Raw genomic sequence first — 11,512 nt, 5'->3', positions numbered from 1 at the left:
TGGCACGTTTTTTTGTAAATCCCAAATTACTGGTGACATTGCTTAAAGGGGCTATTACACATATTAATTTGTGCAATTATTCAATTCTCAGAAGGCTTTACCTGTCAACATTGTGATGAAATATAAGCCCAGACTCCACAAGCTCCATGTAATATTTCCGATGGCATAATTACTATCATTAAAGCTGTCTTTGTTTAGGAATATTATTTTTTAATCTTTTAGAGAGGCCTGTGTGTTGGCCTTTAGGATCAATGATGATTGATTGTACTAATCAACTTCTCCAAGAGATAAATTATAACACAGTTTAGGTCAAGAAAGTAAGTGGTGTGTCCATGGAAGTCTGAACATCAGAGTTTACACACACACTGTGTTCCTCATTTTAGGTTAGGGTTTAACAAGGAACTAACAACCATGAGGGCATATCTTGTGATGTGCACGCACACAATCACACATATGACAAGTTATATTCAGCTGATGTAAAAGTCTTAATGTAAACCCCCATCGTCCTCTTCCAATCCAATAATTTCTCTCAGGCGAAATTCTCTGCAGGCACATTCACATCACAGAGATGTGAATGTCATCTCCACACACACACGCATACACGCACAGCTGTATAGTTGAGGTTAAGCCTCAGATCATTGTTGACAAAGGGGTGTGTGTGTTGTTGTTTGTTTGTTTGTTTATGTGTGATATAGGTGAGGGGGAGTTTTTTATTTATTTATTTACAATCTGCTCTTTCAATTAATAAAATCAGCATGACGGTCCATTCAAGTAGTAAGACGGCAAGGAACATTTTATTTGAAAAACACAAGTATTGTGCTTAGCATGCATGCAATTGTATTATGAGAATAATATTACCGATGGCCTATCAAAATACAGTTATAAGAAATAAAAAATAACATATAAATATAAACTGTATAGGAATCGAAATAGTATGATCACACACACACTTCAGAAACTGTCATAACTACGTCTTTCTGAAACAAAAGCAGCATGTGATTGACCCCCATTTTAAAATAGCATTACTGCATAGTTTTTATTTAACGATCAGATACTTTTTTACCACAGTAAACATGCCTATATTAGTCCACAAACATAATCTGTGCACCTACATTTGAAAATGCATTATAATGTATTTGCTGATAATACAGTTAATTCAGCTTCGGAAATACACAGGGCAAAGGGCAAAACTGCCCCTAAGAAATATAATTTTGCCCCTGATATCACTAGGAGAGGGGCAAACAATGCCCCCATAATTTCCTCTAATAATTATGATAATTTAATGAACTTAGAAATGTAATGAACTTAGAAATTAGAAATGCGCCGTCCACGTTTAAATCAACCATCTGGACTTCCTGTCACTCGTAGCGCCGCTGCTCTCACAGCTGTTGCGCAACACACAGGACAACATGCGGACACGCCGCTGCTCAAAGACGTTAGAAAAAGCATCAAACTGGCTACGGGTCCTCTAGCAGCGCTGTAAGCGGCCGCCATTCAGACACACTTCCTCGCGTGACATCCACCGAGCTGTGTGGCTACGGATAATTTTATAAACCCAGACACGAGGGCGTTTGACGTTCCAATGTTTTTGGGATTTTCACAACAAGTATAAAGCAGAACGAGTGGTTATTTCCATGGTGGAAGGCGTAAATGAAAACTGCTTGTACAGAGATAAGCCCGGCCCCCTCTTCAGCGCATCCAGCTCGAATGACAACATTGATGACAGTGCTGGTCAGTTTGTCTGCTTGACAATCACATTTTGCTGCAATAACAATTATTGAAGTGAGATGAAACTTGATCTTCTTAGATACAATATGTTCACAAAGTTTGCGGTGGAAATAAGGGAATAAATCACAATACTCAATATATCGCAGTATAAAATCGAATCGTGGGACCTCTGGTGATTCCCACCCCTAGTAGGTACAACGTGATTAAAGTAACAACAAAATCAATAAATATAATTTTGAATTATAAAAAAATAAATAAAAAAGTTATAATTGTTAATAGTTGTTTAAAAAAATGTAATAACAATGAATTACCACAAAGAAATAAGAATACAATTGAATATGACTGTCTGATTCATGTTTTCTGTTTGTACTTTTGTTAAAAAAATCTAAGAAAACACTTTGAATCTGTACACTACTGCCTAATAGTCTTATTGTTGCCATTTGATGACAATTGCTCATATACTGTAAGCCTACATAAGTATATTTATTATTTTGAACAAAGGTTAAATGTTATTTCACAAGTTTAAAAAAATGGCCCCAATTTTTATTGAAATTCCCCTGGATTTCAGTCGGTGGGGGCAAAAATTGCCCCCTAAAAAATATGTAAATTTCCTACCCTGGGTTAATTGTTATTCAAATCAATTAATATTTTCCTTTATTCTGATAGAGGAAATTTGTTTTAACAGGTCAATGTGTGCATGAGTCATGGCTGATAATTTATGTAAAAAATGACATACAAAATGTCCAATAAATGTATGTATGTCATATTTTCATCTAGCCAGTCCGGCAGCTCCCCAGTGTTTCCTCTGTTTCCCTGTCCTCTTATCTTCTGTGTGTTTCTCCCCTGTCTGTCTGTCTGTCTGTCAACAAGGAGGCGTGGCCATCTCTTCCTCCTCCTCCTGGGTGGTGGCTGCAGGAGCAGCTGGCAGCAATCTGCAATCAGGAGACCCTCTTCCTGCCAGTCATCTCCAGATTGTTTCGTCACCATAGTGGTAGCGACACATTCAGGCACCTTGTTTTGTCCTGTAAAGTTGATTCTTGGTCCCTGCTCATCGTCCTTTTCGTTCTAGCTTTCCGCAATCCCCACCTGCTACCTGCCTGCTCACCCGCTGCCGGATTCAACCCTGTCCTGCTCACTTTATGTTTTTGTTTAGTGTAAATAAATCCTTTTATTTTTCCACTTCACCCGTGACTCCTGTGTGCTGCATTTGGGTCCACGTTCTGCTTCCCAGTCATAACAATTTATCTTTACTTGAAATACACATCTATTTGTTGGGCTTGTTGCTATCCAGATTTGGCAGACATTCATAACCCTGATAGCTCGATAGTTTCAGTGCTCGTCTCAAATACAATATTTTAAGGATCTCAGAGATACTAGTTGATTAAATACCTAAAGTCCTGTAAAGGTCTTTAATAAACCAAGTCGGGGCAATGTTTTGTAGCTTCTTCTGAATTTATCAATTTAGTCAGTTTCAATGGTAATGTCTTGTAGTGTGATTCAATTTATCTTGATATTGTGTGATACAATAAGGTCAAGTAATAGTAGCTTCCAATGAGAATTATAGATTATACTGTTTGAGATTGGAACTGTTTCTATGAAGGTGAAACACATCCTGTCGGAGTTTATAGTCACACAGGCACTAATTAAAACCTACAGAAGAGTGAGAACTACTCAAAGTTAAAGATGTGCAGTTGTTGGTGTCAAGAATGGAGTGCTCAAGCTACAACATAGAGTTTGAGTATCCATGATGACTGTCTCATCTAATTGTTGTGTGTAGACGGCTAAATGTAAATGTCACAAATGGGTCTTTTATAATGTGTGTTCTCTATCAGTGCTGAAGTGCTTTAAGGTCAAATTGAATGGCATAGATTTATAAAAGTATGTTCTTAGTAATATACATTTATTTTGGATGTCTCGCTGGTTTGAATATCTTTTATAGTTGTCTGAATAACAGCACATTGAACTCACTTTTTTCAGTTTTCAAGTGGAACCAATGGGTGAAAGGAAAAGAGGATAGAGACAGATACAAGCAAGATCATCAGACTAGTAGGGAGAAAGCGATGGAGGCAGAGTTTTGTGACCGCTACATTAGCCTCTGTGCTTGTCTCCCTCCAGCATCATTAGCATATCATTAGAAAACATCTGAACTCACAGATGTTGGACTCTTAGCCTGGCAGGCTTGCTGAGAAGGCAACACACAGTAATACACGCACAAACAGGCTCACTGCAAATCTAGTGCACTCTCAGCTTGAACACGCACACAGTGTGAACTCCCAGATGTTTTACGTTGGCCCGTGGCAGGATCAGAGAAGAGGAGAGAGAAGCTGGCACAGATCTGACTAACAGATCTGTCTGAGCGATGCCGAGAGATATTATGACCTGTCCATTTGTATGTTTTAGTGTGCACAAATGCATATGCATGCATTAGATAGTGCGTGGGTGTGTTTGTGTTAATACGGCCATATTATCAAGGTAGTTTATAGCCATCTGCTAGCCTGTGGGGACAGCGCTGTCTATGATCTGTCAAACAGTCTGCATTTGGTTGGCCTTGCCAGAACCAGGGCAGAGCATTTAGACAAGGTGTGTGAAGATTCAGGACCATCGCACAAGAGGGTAATCATTATCTGACAGGCACCCAGGGATGGCATTTAATGATTTTGGCAACTAGCCCAGCTAAGTCATTCACCTGCCGGTTGCATACCATCTCTACAAGGACTCATCCAAAAATAGTGATGAGAACAACTTGAATCCTGTGCAGACAGCAAGTACAGCAAGAGCGGATTCTGTCCCATCGGTGGTTTTATAAACTAAATTAAACTATTATTTGTCTTCTTCACAAAAGAGGAGGATTCTGGGATTTTGATGTAAATTATCAGCAGTATGCAGTACCTATACAAAGACAGACAGGTATTCTATTCAGTTGTCAATCAGGTGTTTGGCAGAATCAGGACCTGATTGTTTCTTGCTTAGCTCTTCTGTAAGCTCCTGTGTGTTCATAGTTTGTAGATATACTAATATCATTACTGCATACTTACAGCAATGCATTGCAGTAGATCAATGATAAGCGAATGCTTTACTGGTGAAGGATATTAGGAGCATTCAGTGTTTCAGTGTGATTGTGTGTGTGCACTGTGCAGTGTTTGTGAGAGTTTGCGTTTTTTTCCTTGGTCGGTGTTGAGACCTTAGTTTTATTGAAAGGTTTAGGTCATTGCCTAACATGTTATGTCTGTACAAGTTATACTGAGGTAACACACAGTCCCTGTAGAGACAAACAATTTTGTGTCGTTAAAGGTGCATCATACCCGATAGGGAGCATTTTAATTCATGGCCACACCTGAGACGGTGGCTTGTAACTAACGGTGCAAACAGAGCTGTAAACCTGAGCGGGTACCGGATTGTGGATGCTACGCTTCCAAGACAACACTGTCGCTCGGGATGGCATTTTCAGCCGTAACCGCCATATGAGAGCAGTGCAGAGCAAGCACCAAGAGAATGCGGTGCCGGCCCAGTGACTTCAGTGCTCAGCAAGACTTTACCCCATTATATCTCTACATTAAGTAGTTGTTTGCTGCTATATTAATTCTCGGAATATTATAATTGCTCCTTTAAACCTCAATGCCCTCCATCTGCAGATAATAAGCAATCAAACACCACTGCACCTCTACTCAATCTCGACCATTTCTCTTGATCATATTCCTAAATTTGTCTTTTTATTTTTTAAACAGTTGTTTGCTGTTATATTTATTTATTTTAAAAAAAGAAGATATATATTTTATTTTATTTTAATTACAACAACAACAACAAAATTACCACTAATAATACTACTGGTGATATTATTAGTCGCAATATAAGGGATTCAACGCGTTAATATAACTGCAAACAACTATGTACTATGTTATCAATATAGCTATGGGGGATAATGTCTACCTGAGCATAAAGTGAAGTCGCTCTCTTCCTCTGTCTGTGTTGTTATCAAAGCTTCTCCTTGCTTTGTTGACATCGCCGGACCGGCCATGCGGGCTTTATGTGGATGTTCGTGCATGTGAGCTTGCCTCACTGCACTCCTCTCATTCGACAATTACAGCTGAGAACGCCGTCCTGACCAACGCAGTTGTCAAGGAAGTGTAGCACCATCCTCCAGTTCCTTCTCTGGTAAACACTTCTAGCTCTGTCAGGACTCTTGCCGTAGTCTGCACTGTTAGTGCTGTTTGGTGCTGAAATATTCACCCCCTAATGTCGTACAGTAATATTGATCAAAGTCAACACAAACTCCACTTTACATTTTGAATACATGTGTATGTCTATCACAAATAGCATATGTGCATGTGTTAATTAGAGTATACATTCTTCACACATTAGACAACGTCAGTCTTTAAAAACTACAATGCATTGTGTCTTGTGTCTTGTCGAGGTCTTGTTGAGCACAACTGTGCTGGCTTAGTCGCTGAATTGCTAGCTACCTCACCGTTCCAGGTGCCTGTAATTTAGCCCGACGTTAATTCTTGCCGGTAGTCATATCGATGTGGCATGCTGCCACTGAATCAAACCATAATACTATGTATTTACAAGTCACGGTTTATCGGCACGTCAGGCTCTAATTTGACAGGTCCAGGAGAGACTGAGTAAGGTCTGTAAACCGTAATGAGAATGCTAGTTCAGACATTCATTCGTGTGTGCCGCAAAGATCTTTCGAAGATCTTCAAAGGTTGGTGAAACTACAGGATGCGTCGGCTGTTGCCTCAGCATTGTTCTGCTATAGAACAAGTTGCAATGATTTGTTATGACACTCTGCTAACCTTTTATTTGCGCTGACATTTTTAACAGACTTTATAAAACAAAAGGGCCACCAACGGCCATTTGTAAAAGTTTCTCAAGAAGGAGAGGCATGGATCATTAACAATGAGAGAAACAACACCCATGACTATGTTGCATGCCCACTGCCTTCTGTTCCATCGATCCTTTTGATGAAGAAATCAGCCTCAAGTCACTGGGTCTGAACAATTGCTGCTGCATCTTATAAATACACTGTTCATCTGCTGCCATTGACTGTCATTGATTCTCACCTTACTTAGAGTAATGCGACGACTCCCCAGCTGCAACCTCATAGTGTAACACCATCAATTGATTTGTATTTGCTCTTGTTCCTTTTGTCTCTTTCCAATAAGACATGACATAGCTGCTAGAGGGTTGTAAGAGAGGAAGAAATGAGCATGGAAAACAGAGATGTTCTTTGGCAGACATGAGGAGAAAAGAAGCGATTTGGCACAGTAGGTTGAGTCTGCGAGGCAAAGAAGTAGATGAAAGATAGAGGTGAAGGAACCACATCAAGGCCTGGTGGATACTGATATTACCCTAATGTTGTGCTGAAGGAAAAGCAGGAGGGTTAAATGAGTAATAGAAGTTTGGAGGACTAGGCTAAAGTTAAAGGAATGAGTCATAGGCCACATGCCTAGCTAAGGTGGAGGATGAAGCTAACAGAAGCTGTATGAGGAGGGTGGGGAAGGAGGAGGTGATGGGGAGGAGAAGGACATTTAGATTGATGAGTCATCACATGTAAGGGATGGAGAAAGAGAAAGAGATGGATGGATGGATGAATAACCAGAGATGAAAGTGGAGGGAAGGAGGGTTATTTTTGTAACCTTTCAGGCAGAAGCATTGACAAGTTGGCCGGATGACAGCTGGCACAGAACAGACAGACAGACAGACATTATCACCATATGACGCTGTGTCATGATAATTATTTTAAAGGTGCCTATTCACATGGTGCCCATTAGAGTGTAAAGTACAATCTATGGGAGGTCTTCCCATTAAAGCCGCTTGCTCTGCATGATGACAGCAGAATTCGATGGAGTTTGGTCAAGGGGTCATGGGGGAGGGGGCATATATACACACACATACTGATTCACATTTGCTCTGAGGACCATACATATTTGTGCAAATTCATCAAACAGCTGAGATGTTTCTTTATCATCCCTAGTGCCACGCCACCAATGAGGGTAGAAATCTAGAAGTATGTAGATGCCGTTTATGATATTTGTCTTGATGATGAATCTTTTAAAAGTATAGTCAATTTGGTCGTACAGAAGTACAGGTTTGATTTGGTGGTGAAAGGCAGGTATGGCAGAGTTTTAAAGGCAGTTGATATGCTGACAATGGGCCAGATAAGTCATGTTATGATTGAACTTGAGACTTGCCATTGTTATTATTATTAATTTGTACTGCTGTACTACCATATTAACTATAACCTTAATCTGGTTACCATAGGAAAAGGGGACAACAGTGTATTCACGTACACAATGGGATTGCTCATTTGGTTTGTCGAAAATGTCAGAATTAAAGGTAAAAATGTCTTCTTTGACAACTCCACATTGTCAATTTTTACTCAAGAGCGACTGTGGATAAGTGGTTAGCACACCCGTCTTTCAATCAGAGGGTTGGTGATTTGCGCCCCGGCTCAGCTAGTCTTGTCCTTGTGTCCTTGAGCAAGACACTTAACCCCTAATTGCTCCCTGTTGCTATGTCTGTGGTGTATAGAGCAAACATGTAAGTCGCTTTGGATAAAAGCGTCGGCTTAATGTAATCAAGAGGGTTTGAGTCTGAGTGTCAAGGACCACATGCCTATAGGACTCTCGGTTGCTGGGTCTTTATTACCGAGGTGGTATATTGACTGTGAACTAAGTAATTGACTTTGGCCAATTCAGCAGACGAGTATGCCTGGGAGGCAATGGATATATGGATGACTTTATTTGGACGAAGTGTATACTGATATATAAAGACGCATTGTGTGATATAGAAGAACAAACAATATTTGTAAAATGTGACATCATCCATATTGATTTGCTGAATGTGTATTGTATCTGGGGGTGCACAATATAGGTTTTTCAGCTGATAACGATAGCAAATAATTCCCTGCTTCTTATTGCCAATACCAATAATACAACTGACAATAGTTTCGGAACCTGTAGTTCATGCACAGCTGAGGGTAAGAAAGATATAGTCAGCAAAGATGGATGATGTGACCTATCCAAATCTGACTGACATCACTATTGTTAACAAAACAAATAAACAGTTCTGACTCTAAGAATGTTTATTCAAGTGGGAACATGTTTGGATCTATAGTCAGCTTGCTTCAGTAGTTGTTGTTCCTCTTCTCTGTGTTCATTGGCGGATTGCAAATCAACTTTAAAGGTGCATACCGCCACCGTCTGTATTGTAGTATGTAGATGATACAGTTGTTTAGTCAATGGAAGCCATTAGGCTTCATGTATCAGTCGATAACTTATCGGCTATCATTTCAATATCGGAATAAAACATAATAATATAAATTTACCATCATCTGACGCTAATTTATCTGGACCGATATATTTCAAGCATCCCAAGGAGTAACCATTAATTCCATTGTTAAGTTTTAATGTGAACCGATGATGAAAGTCATGCATTAGCAGTAGCATTATTAGTTTTCGGCGGTACTGTAGAGCTAATTTAATTCATGCCTTACTGAATCCCACAAAAGGCAATGTTTTACTAAAATGTCTGTTGGGTCAAATACAACTCGTTTATTATTAGCACTCTATATACAATGCATTAATAATGTGTCACAGGCTCATGATCCATTTTCTGCATGTTCAGAAAATGTCAGCTGCACTAGAGATACAGGGTTTCAACAGAAGCCAGACAAAATGCATTTTATTTTTCCCAAGTGCATCAACAGGTCGGTAGCAGTAGTGGTGTGTTAGTCGGTAAAACAGAGATTGTTTGGTTATTGCTTGCATTATTGCAGTTTAGGCTTACACTTTGACATAAGAGCCATTTGGAATTCCTTTCACCTGAGCCGTGTGTCTTTGAACTGGACCTTGATGCAAACCTTGCGGAAGAAACCCACAACGGACAGAGACAATATTCATAACCACGACCTTCTTCCTTTGATGTTGACTTAGTACTCTTCTCATTTTCTACATTTTCTCTTTGATACACACTAATACTGAAGCTGCTATAGCTGTATATTTTTGGTTTGAACACGTGTATTCAGCACAGTTCCATTTTCTTTAAAATAGTCAAAATAAATAGTGTTCTGAGCCTTTGCTGACTACCCTTTGGTCCTGAAGGACTAAGGAAAGAGATAACATATTAATTTGCTTAGAATTGTCAATTTGTTATTTAATACTTTGAGCATCCTAATGTGCTTTATTGCTTCCTTGTGGGTCATTGTTTCTTTTCAAAAATCATCTTATTCAAGCTATTTCTTTCTTATGATGACAACTATTGCTTACTGATGACAGGGACAAAGCTGAATGTTCATAATTATTGTTTTCCAAGAGCCACTGATGTCAAAGGTTGTGTCACGGTTTGGGTTTTTCTGGGTTCCTGTTTTATTGTGAAGTCCTTGTCTTGTGTGTCCTCTGTGTTCCTGCACTTCCTGTCCGTGATTGTCTGTCTGCCCTGTTCCCTGATTGTGTATTCCCTTCACCTGTGCTGCCCTCATTGTTTTCCACCTGTGCCTCGTTGCCTGTCTGTGGTCCGCCGTGTGTTCAACCTTTTTGGTTGTTTATAGTGTTTTAGTAGAATAAATTATTATTTTTGAACTGTTGCTGTGGCTCTTGGATCCACTCTTCACGTAACAGGTTGACTACTAATGGTGTCATGACACATCCCATTAAAGATGCCTTTAAACACTCAACTTCCTGAACAAGGGAAAATTAAGTTGGGCTGCACAATCGTTAAAACGTACTACGAGACAGCAGTAGAAGTTATTGCCAGACCGTGAGTATTCATAAATAAGTAAGAGATGTGAGTTAACAAACTCCCCTTTTGGGACATTTTGTTCCGATTTTTTTTGTTAAGCGATCGATTGCAAACTAAAAATAAACTGCAGTGAATCACCACTACAAATTATTTGACAGATGACTCAACCCTGCGACTTCAGATGAGTTTGCCTGCCCTGCATCAGCTGTTTTATAAAGCCAGCACAAAGAACAGCGGCTCTCTTATGGCTGCAGACTTCTTTACAGCGTTGCCAACCTGGGACTTTCTAATTTTTACTTGTTACAAGACTGAAAGCATATACTTTTGCATACATTGCAACACATTTAGAAAATAAATCATATAGCTATAGCCACAAATTTCAAGAGTAATAGCGAGTAAGCCTATTACTTACAACCTGCTGCCCCAGGTGATGTCACTAATTAGCACACCTTTATTTGGAGAGAAGCAACTAATCAGTGTCGTCTCCTGGTGTGGAGTTTGTATTCAGCATGGTCTGCAGATTCTGTGCTATCATGGTGTGCGAGCAGCGAAGAGCCAGTTCTCCCCTTCACCCTGTTGCCGGCATATAGCGCAATTTGGTTTCAGCACCATGGACAGAGCCCGCCAATGTGATGGGGGATCTGAGTGCTGAGCTTATTTTGTTGCAGCCCACATTACACCCGTGATCAATCACACCGATTGACTAATATCTATTGTGGGTAGATTAACATAGATAGTTAAGTAAACTGTATTACCTTAATTTACTTTTAAAAGAATTAACTATTCATTCAAGTCCCTGGAGGATATCGAGAGCAGGCAGGGTCCAGGTAAATTAGTATCCTGTCTGTGTAGGAACGTTTTTCCAGGCTATTTGATTTACTCGTATGCTCAGCAGCCGACTGGGAAACCCCTTAGAGATGGACAGACCGCATCTTTCACTGGGACAAGCCGTGAAGCATCCCTTTTAGTTTTTCCATCTGTAAAAATGAAACCGTGCTCTCCACCGTGTAACTGCGCGATCCCAGACCGTCTGTCAGTTTTA

Source organism: Taurulus bubalis, assembly GCF_910589615.1.
Source record: "Taurulus bubalis genome assembly, chromosome: 10".
NCBI lineage: Eukaryota > Metazoa > Chordata > Actinopteri > Perciformes > Cottidae > Taurulus > Taurulus bubalis.
The sequence above is the reverse complement of the archived record's forward strand: the minus strand, read 5'-3'. Positions refer to the sequence as shown.